This window comes from Salmo salar, chromosome ssa14, assembly GCF_905237065.1.
Source record: "Salmo salar chromosome ssa14, Ssal_v3.1, whole genome shotgun sequence".
NCBI lineage: Eukaryota > Metazoa > Chordata > Actinopteri > Salmoniformes > Salmonidae > Salmo > Salmo salar.
In genome coordinates this window covers 24,833,036-24,845,324 of record NC_059455.1, presented here as the reverse complement: position 1 = coordinate 24,845,324, position 12,289 = coordinate 24,833,036, and the positions used below count along the sequence as shown (strand labels likewise).

Below are 12,289 nucleotides of genomic sequence, written 5' to 3'. Positions count from 1 at the left end.
GAGAGTAAATATAAACACAGTGGGGAGTGCATGAGGAAATCTTGTTCACCCTAAAAGTGGATCTTTCACAGCCTAGTTGTACTATCTACATTTTACTTTTTTTATATTTTAGTCATTTAGCAGACGCTCTTATCCAGAGCGACTGACAGTAGTGAATGCATACATTTCATACATTTTTTTTCTCCGTACTGGTCCCCCGTGGGAAACAAACCCACAACCCTGGCATTGCAAACACCATGCTCTACCAACTGAGCCACACGGGATCTATCTATTAGTGTAAGGCTACTACAACCACACCACCACATCCTACAGAAACCAAACCAGTATCACAAATCTGAACACTTAACAGTATATATAGAAATAGCTTGTGAGCTGGGACACTAACCTACTGAACTGTACATCCATCCATAATTAACACAGAATGGCACTATGTGAACATTCTCTAAAAGGTTTCTACAGCGGAGAGGAGTGCTGAGCAAAGAGAGGAAAATAACAGCTACAGAGATGAGGATTCAAGAAATTTAAAAAATGTATAATCCATTATGGAACAACTCTCATACTACACAGATTAAAGAATGTCAAAGAAGTTGATCAATAAAATGATAATTTAATATAGACATAGTGAGAAGAGCAATGTGAGAAATACCTTTTGGCAAATCTGATCACTTCAAAGTCTACATGTGTTCATCATCTCAAACTCATAAAGTACACATATCAAATAATTGAATCAATCTATTAAACTGCCTTAATTAAGACCCAATTTGTTAAAAAAAATTAAGTGAGAAATGTCTTGGATTTATACTGTGAAAATTTCCAAGTTTACATTACAGTACATTTGAAACAATAATGCATGCTGAAACACTTCAATGTCTCAGAACTATTGGCTTCTCCTGTAACGTGGAAAAACGTTCCTCTCCACAGATGTATGTTATGTTTACATATTAAAAAAGAATACACTAAACGGTTGAAATACAGTACCAGTCAAACGTTTGGACACACCTACTCATTCAAGGGTTTTTCTTTATTTGTACTATTTTCTACATTGTAGAATAATAGTGAAGACATCAAAACTATGAAACACATATGGATTCATGGGGTAACCAAAAAGTGTTAAACAAATCAAATATATATTTATATTTCAGATGCTTCAATGTAGCCACCCTTTGTCTTGGTGACAGCTATGCACACGCTTGGCATTCTTTCAACCAGCTTCATGAAGTAGTCACCTGGAATGCATTTCAACTAGAATGTGTGCCTTGTTAAAAGTTAATTTGTGGGATTTCTTTACTTCTTAATGCATTTCAGCCAATCAGTTGTGTTGTGACAAGATAGGGGTGGTATACAGAAGATAGCCCTATTTGATAAAAGACCAAGCCCACATTATGGTAAGAAATACTCAAATAAGCAAAGAGAAACGACAGTCCATCATTACTTTAAGACATGAAGGTCAGTCAATTCGGAAAATGTCAAGAACTCTTAAAGTTTCTTCAAGCACAGTAGCAAAAACAATCAAGTGCTATGATGAAACTGGCTCTCATGTGGACCGCTACAGGAAAGGAAGAGCCAGAGTTACCTCTGCTGCAGAGGATAAGTTCATTAGAGTTACCAGCCTCAGAAATTGCAGCCCAAATAAATGCTTCACAGAGTTCAAGTAACAGACACATCTCAACATCAAATGTTCAGGGGAGACTGCGTGAATCAGGCCTTCATAGTCAAATTGCTGCAACGAAACCACTAATAAAGGACACCAATAATAAGAAGAGACTTGCATGTGCCAAGAAACACGAGCAATGGACATTAGACCAGTGGAAATCTATATTTTGGTCTGATGAGTCCAAATTTGAAATTTCTGGTTCCAACCCGTCGTGTCTTTGTGAGACGCAGAGTAGGTGAACGGATGATTGCCGCAGGTGTGGTTCCCACCGTGAAGCATGGAGGAGGAGGTGTGATGGTGTGGAGGTGCTTTGCTGGTGACACTGTCTGTGATTTATTTAGAATTCAAGGCACACTTAACCAGCATGGCTACCACATAATTCTGCAGCAATACACCATCCCATCTGGTTTGTGCTTAGTGGGAATATAATTTGCTTTTCAACAGAACGATTATCCAAAACACCTCCAGGCTGTGTAAGGGCTATTTGACCAAGAAGGAGAGTGATGGAGTGCTGCATCAGATGACCTGGCCTCCACAATCACCTGGCCTCAACCCAATTGAGATGGTTTGGGATGAGTTGGACCACAGAGTGAAGGAAAAGCAGCCAACAAGTGCTCAGCATATGTGGGAACTCCTTCAAAACTGTTGGAAAAGCATTCCAGGTGAAGCCAGTTGAGAGAATGCCAAGAGTGTGCATAGCTGTCATCAAGGCAAAGGGTGGCTACTTTGAAGAATCTACAATCTAAAATATATTTTTATTTGTTTAACACTTTTTGGGTTACTACATGATTCCATATGTGTTCTTTCATAGTTTTGATGTCTTCACTATTATTCTACAATGTAGAAAATAGTACAAATAAAGAAAAACCCTTGAATGAGTAGGTGTGTCCAAACTTTTGACTGGTACTGTAGATAGCAAATTGACTGCTACAGTGAATGATGGGGATATTAAATAAAGTGAACAGATTCTGCCCAGTCACCTGCCACCATCTGTTTGCAATCAATATGACTATCTTTTAATTCAGTTTATTCTCTTATGGAATACGCCAGGAGGTGCCGATTCTGCATGTACCAGATTACGTTTGGACCACCTGGTGAAATGTGGAAGCTATACCATCCACTAGAGGCAACGTGAGTGCCTATTTATTTCTAGTGGGCTTGCGGCTTGCTAGGGTGTTGTGGCTGGGCATTTAAACCACAGACTCCGACTCCGAAGGTCACGTGTTCAACCCCACTTTTTTTCCTTTAATTTAACCACTCGGAATTAATGCCGAAACATACGTTTTAGTTTCACTTTTGATGACAGCTAAAATACGGTACCACATGGCGTAATTAAAACGTCAAGCCATGGCGTAATTCTGTGACAGCTAAAATACGGCAACACATGTTGTAATTAAAACGTCAAGCCATGGCGTAATTCTGTGACAGCTAAAATACGGCAACACATGTTGTAATTAAAACGTCAAGCCATGGCGTAATTCTGTTACTGAAGTTACACCACAGGTTGACGTTTTATTTGGAGATTGGGTTCCAGCTCCTCACATAGGCTACTGTTGTGTCACCACAGCTGTCTTTAACCATCCCTACCCAGGGTACAGTATTTAGTCACTTGGGTTCCTCAGCATGTCCTGTTGATTATGTGTGTCAGAGCACACAGTTCCCCAAGTCCTGATAAACAGGTTACAGTCACCACTGCTGAGGCTAAGAGAATGACAAAATGATCCAATCCCTCCACCTACAGTGCTCTTTCTCTTTGTCTCTTTGGTTGGGGTCCTGGGGTTTACAGATACAAACCTGTGTTGTCTGTGTGACTCGACCATGATAGCCCACGGAGCTACAGTCGAGGCATGTCGCTCCGAGGCATGAGATGGGGGCTAGCATGAGTCTTCAGGTCTCAGGTAGGTTTACTCATCATGTTCACACAACCACCTCTGCCACAATTGCATGCTTTCTTTTCTGAAGAAAATTAGTTCCTGGTCAAAACATGTTTGGGGAGACGAAAATACTGTATGGGAAATGAGGCATGAAGAATTTCACAAAATAAAGTATACACATCATTTAACTAAAAGATAAAAAGCTATGGCACATTAGAGTCAAGACAGTGAACCTCCTCTTCTTTATCACATGCTCCAAAACAGACAGATAATGGAATGTAAGTAGCCTTCTCACAATAACACCAAGTCGTTGGAAGAGTTAACATCCCCCGAGGTGACTTGACACAAAGCTGGAACAAATCAAATAAAACTCCAACTGGGTAAGGACACCTCCTCTAAGAATAGCAATGTTGATCCGAATGAGCATATTTTTCAAACAGATCCGCAAGGTACAGTAGATGGATGTTATTGAACCATAAGCAGATTTGGCTCATTAATCAATACGGTCCAAATAATGATGTTCCATGCTTCTTTGAAAATATATATAATAATTGATCAAGCCTACTGTACAAGCAATACAAGACTATTATCTTGGTGGAAGATTATAATACGGTTTTAAATAACTAAATGGACTGTAAAGGAAATCACACTACAAACTATCACCCTTATGCACTTAAAGAAATCACGAATATCATGGATATAATGGAACTAGTGGATATATGGAGCCTTAAATATCCTGACCTAGTGACATATACATGTCAGAGGCTCAATCAAGTTACTCGTCTTGACTACTTTCTTATATCATTCTCGTTGGCACCAAAAAAAAAAAAAAAGTGTTGATAGGGGACAGAATGCGGTCGTACAATCAAATAATTGGCATATATGGTACCAGTCAAAAGTTTGGCAAATAGAAATCGAAACTGGATGGTGTTCAGAGATAGATGGGAATGCTTGAGTGGAGCTGAAGGACGTGAGATGTGCTGTGTCTGTAAAATATATATAGTGTGTATAGGCTGGAAGTGGAAGCCTAAGAGTAGTTGTCCATTAGTTTGCTCCATTTAGGGGAGGGATGGTAGGGCTAGGGGAAAATAATAAAGGAAAATATATCAAAGAAATATATACAGTTAATTCGGAAAGTATTCAGACACTTTACTTTTTCCGCATTTTGTTATGTTACAGCCTTATCTAAAATGTATTATAGTTTTTTTCCCCACATCAATCTACCTACAATACCCAACAAAGCAAAAACAGCATTTTTAAATTTTTTGCAAATGTATAAATAATACAAATCTAAAAATAACATTTACATAAGTATTCAGACCCTTTACTCAGTACTTTGTTGAAGCACCTTTGGCAGCAATTACAGCCTCTAGTCTTCTTGGGTATGACGCTACAAGCTTGGCACACCTGTATTTGGGGAGTTTCTCCCATTTTTCTCTGCAGATCCTCTCAAGGTCTGTCAGGTTGGATGGGGAGTATTGCTGCACAGTTATTTTCAGGTCTCTCCAGAGATGTTCGATCAGGTTCAAGTCCTGGCTCAAGCTGGGCCACTCAAGGACATTCAGAGATTTGTCCAGAAGCCACTACTGCGTTGTGTTGGCTGTGTGCTTAAGGTCGTTGTCCTGTTAGGTGAACCTTCGCCCCAGTGTGAGGTCCTGAGCGCTCTGGTTTTCATCAAGGATCTCTCTGTACTTTGCTCCGTATATCTTTCCCTCGATCCTGACTAATCTCCCAGTCCCTGCCGCTGAAAAACATCCCCACAGCATGATACTATCACCACCGTGCTTCATTGTAGGGATGGTGCCAGGTTTCCTCCAGACGTGACACTTGGCATTCAGGCCAAAGAGTTCAATCTTGGTTTCATCAGACCAGAGAATCTTGTTTCTTATGGTCTGAGAGTCCTTTAGGTGCCTTTTGGCAAACTCCAAGTGGGCTGTCATGTGCGTTTTACTGAGGAGTGGCTTCTGTCTGGCCACTCTACCATAAAGGCCCAATTAGTGGAGTGCTGCGGAGATGGTTGTCCTTCTGGAAGGTTCTCCTATCTCCACAGAGGAACTCTGTAGCTCTGTCAGTGTGACCATCAGGTTCTTGGTCACCTCCCTGACCAAGGCCCTTTTCCCCCAATTACTCAGTTTGGCCAGGCAACCAGCTCTAGGAAAAGTCTTGGTGGTTCCAAAACTTCTTCCATTTAAGAATGATGGAGGCCACTGTGTTCTTGGGTCCGCAAGAAATGTTTTGGTACCCTTCCCCAGATCTGTGCCTCGACACAATCCTGTCCCGGAGCTCTACAGACAATTCCTTCAACCTCATGACTTGGTTTTTGCTCTGACATACACTGCCAACTGTGGGACCTTATACAGACAGGTGTGTGCCTTTCCAAAATCATGTCTAATCATTTGAATTTACCACCGGTGGACTCTAATCCGAGATGTTTACACAACTTGGATTGGAGTCCATTGAAGGATGATCAATGGAAACAGGATGGGAAGAGGTCTGAATACTTTCAGAATGTACTGTATATTTACAAAAAAACATATGGTGAATTGGAAATGATGCAGACAATTACATTGATGGGAGCCACAATCTATCTGCAATTTTAAAACTGATCTACACCCCCCACACCCCTCAAAAAGAAAAGAATAGCGACATTCTAAAACATTAACAAGACACCTGATTGAGAAAGGCAACTTGGCAGGGTGCCAATGAACATTGTGAAGTCATACACTGGCGAAAGTCCAGCTATTAATGAAAAGCAAAGCAAGCTCGGTTCCTGCCTGGCAGATCAAGTCGGTTCCTGCCTGGCAGATCAACTAGTGTGGCGTGTAGGGACCACGGGAAGGATTCAGGCCATGCCTTTGGCACATCCAATTACAAAGTAAAGATGAAGGCATGCAGTGCAGTGGGGAAAGTCGTTTTACTAAGACACATTAATAAACTATGATTCAGACATCTGGGCGTGAATAAATTATGACTCAAAATGTTTTTTTTTTATTAACGCAGGTTTTGGTCATTTCAATTCAAATTACATATTTATTAATGAGCCACAAAACGATAATTTGCTAAATATTGAAAGTCCTTGAAATGATCATCACAATTGGTGCTGTGAAGTGTAATAACATATTTAGCATACTTTACATTATATTACAAACTGGGTGGTTCGAGCCCTGAATGCTGATTGGCTGAAACCCGTGGTATATAGACCGTATACCACGGGTTTGACAAAACAGTTCTTTCTGCTGTTCTAATTACGTTGGTAACCATTTTAAAATAGCAATAAGGCACCTCGGGGGTTGCGTAGCGTCGTGCATAAAAACAGCCTTTAGCCGTGGTATATTGGCCATATACCACACCCCCTCGGGCCTTATTGCTTAAATATATCATACTTAGGGGAGTGCCTTGAATAGATCTCTTCAGTGCAATATGACTCATCCATGTCTTTGAAAGCCACGCAGTAGTGTGACTTAATACAGAGAAATGGTCATCAACATTTTCCATGCACAAGCAGATCCGTTTCATGATAGTAGATCCAGCTTGTTAAATGTCAAACATGACAAGGTGTTCAACTTCGATTCACTTCTTATGGGGTGAGATCCCGATGCAAAGCATGTTAGACAACATACCATGATGTTTTCCCTGATTCCCTCACAGCCCTATGGACCTTCTGCACTCAATGCAATAGTCTATTATTCAATTTCTATCCTATGGGATGCAAAGCTTGATATACCACAGCTTGCTATACCACAGTGTTTCCCAAACTCGGTCCTAGGGGCCCTAAGGGGTGAACATTTAGTTTTTTCCCCTAGCACTAGACAGCTGATTCAAATAATCAACTAATCATCAACCTTTAATTATTTGAAATCAGCTGTGTAGTGCTAGAGCAAAAAAACAATACGTGCACCCCTTGGGGTTCAGCGGACCGAGTTTGGGAAACACTGCTATACCACATATCATGATGTTTTCCCAGACTCCCTGGACCTTCTGCAATCAATGCAATGGTCTATTATGCCCACATAGGGTCAACAGTACGCCTGGTCACCGTGGAAACTGCACCACACACAGAAAGGTGCTATCTGGATACTAAAATGGTTCTACGGCTGTCCCAATAGCAGAACCCTTTGAAGAACCCTTTTTGGTTCCACAGTGGTTCTACACGGAACCCAAAAGAGTTCTACCTGGAATCAAAAAGGGTTCTACCTGGAACCAAAAAGGGTTATCCTATGGGGACAGCCGAAGATCCCTTTTGGAGTGTACAGTGCAATGTGTAGAAACTCATTTGCATTCCCAGATAGACCATTTAATGCATAAACCAACCAATCTCACAATCAACATTCAAAATGGCTGAGGATTATGCAGGTCTGTTGTAAAACGATCTGGATGTATTTACATATTTTCTTAATCCTCAAGCAAATACTGTACGTCTCAATTTAAGCTATTTAGCCGGTTTGATGAATTTTCCACTTAAATCAAAGAATACTTTCACTTCAGGAACCTCTTTCCCAGTGTCAGATTAAAATTATTTTCTTTTTTTTGACACCGGCATTCCCCACGTTTGAAAACATCATCACGTTTTAGTCTCTGTTAATCCAAAGTTATACCAACCAGACCACCAGGCCCAGCATTGATTAAAACACCATCCTCAGAGAAAACTGTGCCAAAGGTTCAGCTACACAGAGTGAATGCCTCTGTGGGTGTATAGTCCAACACAAGCAGGGGGAAATCATTAATAATATTGAAAACCCTTTACTACATGTTTTGCAGGTAAACTTTTCACAAAAACCTTTTATACTATTCCATACATGATTTGTATGTTGTTTGTTGTTACATACTTTATGAAAGAGTCAAATATTATGGCAAAGATGGCTCTTCTTCTATACAACCATTTCCTATTTATAGAGATGCACTCTATTGAAAGGTCAAATCTGGGACAGGTAAACAGACAACTTTGGGGGCAGTCAATCAAATACCCTTTTCACACCCTTTTAGTGCAGATCTGAAACACTATGCTTGCTTGCTTATTTTATTTTCGCCTGGTTCTTTCCAGCAGGGTTCCAGCAACTATGGTGGATGGGTAACCAGGACAGCACAGCTTGCTTTGGCTTGGCTTGGATTAGAAGTTTGACAAGGGTCAAACTGTCCTGAGAGATTGTGGCTTATACCTGACCTAATGTATTATGATGTTCCCCAGTGGTTGAATGGTTTAGATGATAAGCCATTGGAAGGGCTCTCTGGGGACTAGTGGAGCAGGAGGACGTTTGAGAGGAATAGGCTGACAGATAAACCAAGGCTAGCTATCATGAGGAGGATATAAACCACTATTCTTACCTGTCTATTGAGTTTGTTCAAGAATCTACAAGGCAGTGATTGTTACAAGAATACACAACTGAGTGTGTACAGCAGTATGTGTTCAAGGAGTGTTTGTCCTTTAGATCCATACAGAAATCTGTCTGGAAGACCACAGATCGTGTCAGTCAGTCCCAGACAAAGGTCTACCACAGAGTCGACTACAGAGTACCCAGCTTCCTACTAGCTATCACACCTCATTCCAATTGAACCTAAGCCTTACCAACAGCTTTAATCAGAGGAAATGTGTTGTCTCGATAACAAATTACAACATAAAACACCACACTGATTCAACTCCTGATTTGGACTCTTTTTCGTTTCTGCTCCAGCCCTATACAATAGAATCCCATGTATTTGATAGTGGTAGAGACAGAGCTGGCTGCAGTTCTAAAAGCAAAGCCACGGCTGGAGTCTATTTCTGGCTGTGTGGAGCCGACGCTGTTCAGAGATGAAATGACATAGCGCCAGTTCACTTGACACAGTGGACTAGCTGTGCTCTAATGAATCTGATTATGCACCCTCCTCCGCAGTCGGACTGGCCTCTCTCCTCCCTCCTCCTCAGGACTCGGTTGTCATCTATCCCCACTGCATGATGATGACGAACCACTGGCTGAAACAAACTGACCAGCCTACATTGACAGGCATTAGGCAGCCAGACCAAATGTTAAGCCTCCTCTATCTTTTACCCACTGTGATGACGTCGGAGTACTAGTCAGACTAAATGTTAGCCTAAACCTCCTCTGCTTTGTACGCAACTGTGATGACATTAGAGAGAGTACAAGTCAGATGTGCTACACTTATAGATGTCAGATTTCCGTCAAGTTGTCACTATTAATCTACACGTCAGATTTCCTTGAAGTTTATCTGAATGAAACATCTAAGCATCTCATTTTCAGCAGTGGCAGTCTGTGGTAGGATGAAGAAACATCTAAAAGAGCGTATTGGTTGTGGGGGTAGAGTACGTACGTACATATGCTCTATCTTTTATATAAAAATGACATCTCTGTAATCCTGTTATAGTTCTGACACAGTGAGAGGGGGACTGTGATGCGGAGGATGCTTGGCACTTGACGATTGGTTCCACTGTGTGATACTGTGACACTGCAGCCCTTGATGTTAAGACACATTGACACTGCTACTTTATCTACAAACTATATAAAACTCATGTTTAGGAATACAAACAGTATATTTTTGGTCCTAACTCAATTGAAATACAATATCTATCTTAACCCCCAGAGTGTGTGGCATAACGAAGTTGACAACCAAATGTCTCTAAATTGATTAACCCAGTGTTTACTGCTGTTGCTGCCAAATAACAAGACATAAATCTGTATAATGATCCAGTGAAATTGATAAAGGGCTCAAAAGTGACCGAGGATGATAGCAGCCAAGCCTAACATATTTAAGGCCTTTCTTTCAACATAAAATAATTGTGACACCTTAGTAGATTTACAAACTAGAAAGAAAATGGCAGAAAATGGCAGTCTGACAGAAGCCAGTTAAGTCAACGTCGATATGAAGTATTTGTGTCTGGACCAATTTTGACCTTTAATCAGATTTAGTGCCTTTTGTCGCCTCTCAAACAAACACCAATCCAAGACTGGAAGAGGACCATCTCAGATAATACATTCCAGTTACTGTACGACAAATCTTGCTCCAATGCCTCTGAGAGAGAGAGAGAGTACATTTCTGAGCAAAGATAGAGGCACTGTGACATACAGACGATGAGAGAGATGCACAAATCACAATAGCCTACTTATTTTGTCCTGTCACAGTAAAAGGAGTGTAGGCTATTGCAGTGACAGCGCCAACTGTACCTATGATCCCAATAATATCAGCTTAGCTCCATGAAAACATCAGTAGTATCTAGTATTTAGGTACTAAATATTTAGGTAACCGCAGCAGTTAAGAGTGTTGGGCCAGTAACTGGAAAGTTGCTGGATTGAATCCCTGAGCTGACTAGGTGAAGAAATCGGCAGATATCTCTTTGAGCAAGGCACTTAACCCTAATTGCTCCTGTAAATTGGATAAGAGTGACTACTAAAATGTAAAATGAGGAGGGCAAAAACCTCCCGATGCCTGCTTAGTTAAATAGATACATCTGCAACACTGATGTTCTCTTCTCTCTTTGTCAGAATGATGATAAACGTCTATCTCGCTCTATAACATTGAACACAGCAGCGCACATTGAGCAACAGTATCCGTCTATGTAATACTACATTTGTCCTATGAATGGTAGGTTATTTGATATGCCCTAATGGCAGAAACGGTCGTTTAATTGAAAGCACTACAATGACAATAGCTACATCTGCTACAACTTGTTTGAACTTAGATGATTCACGATATATTGACCGCATTCATGCACTGCATTCCAACACCAGGAAATAATATAATACTGTATTAAGGAAAACATGAATGCATTCATCAATAGGTTTATCTCGAATAGCACACAGACTATTCACGACATGTGAAAGAGCAGTAAGTAGGGATTGCCTTTTGTCTTCATCAAGCGTCCTATGGTGCGCTGCTGTGTGCAACTGATGTGGGCTGCTGTATCGGCGCTAGAATGATGGTATTTCATATCTAGTGTGATGCAAGTCTTTCTGAGACAACCGTCATCTTGGTGGTTACAATGTAGCCTCATTGAAAACAATGGCTTTTGGTCAACAAACAATTGTCAAATAAGGCAGATAATAGTAGGCTAATGATGTGGTTCATTCCTCAGCATCAGTATTGGAAAAATGTACCAATCAACCACTCGCTATTGCTATGGAGGAAAACATGCAGCATACAGGGAAAATATTGAAAGCTTACCTTCAGTCTTCTCAAGTCAGAATTCATGAGTGGAGTGACATTCGATAAATCCTAAATGAAACGATATTTTTTTTATGAGAAATAATAAGAAAGAGCGAATGGTGGTGGCTGTATAGCTTGGTATCAAACCGCACGAGCCTCTGTTCCATGCACATGACAGCTCGCTCTGTTGCTGCAGCGCAGAGAAGACGAAAACCCACATAGTGGAAAAATGAGGATGCCAATAAGACACGGCATGGAGAAGGACTAAGGACAGGGAAACAAATTAAGCTGCTGCTCTGTTGCAATAGAGACGATTGCGTTGGGAGTAGACTATCATTTTATAGAATATAATATAGTTATATATTATAAATTAAAATATGTCATTATAAAATGTGCCTTTTCCTTCAGTGCATAACAAGAGACATAATAACAATTATTTGCTCTGTCATATTTTCAACAAAACGTTATTTTTGAACTGGTAAAAAAATGGCATTTGAAGTCAGAGATATAAATACTTGTGCCAAAACAGGTTTATGTACAGCATACATATACACATAACAAATGCAATTGTGTACGGCTATTATTAGCCTAATTATTCAGCATTTCCTAGAGTTTTGGTCAACAT

At 40.5% G+C, this 12,289-nt stretch overlaps 1 protein-coding gene across 4 annotated transcripts in view; it reads right to left on the bottom strand.

Moving 5' to 3' along the window:
- The window catches only part of LOC106569241 (disks large-associated protein 1), a 99,205-nt gene extending 87,270 nt beyond the window's left edge, over positions 1 to 11,935 (bottom strand). For all 4 annotated transcript variants that reach the window (XM_014140415.2, XM_045694112.1, XM_045694111.1 and 1 more), the window contains exon 1: positions 11,683 to 11,935. The gene's annotated coding sequence lies outside the window, so the exon portion shown is untranslated. The remainder of the gene's footprint in view (positions 1 to 11,682) is intronic.
- Between the last annotated feature and the right edge of the window lie 354 nt (positions 11,936 to 12,289).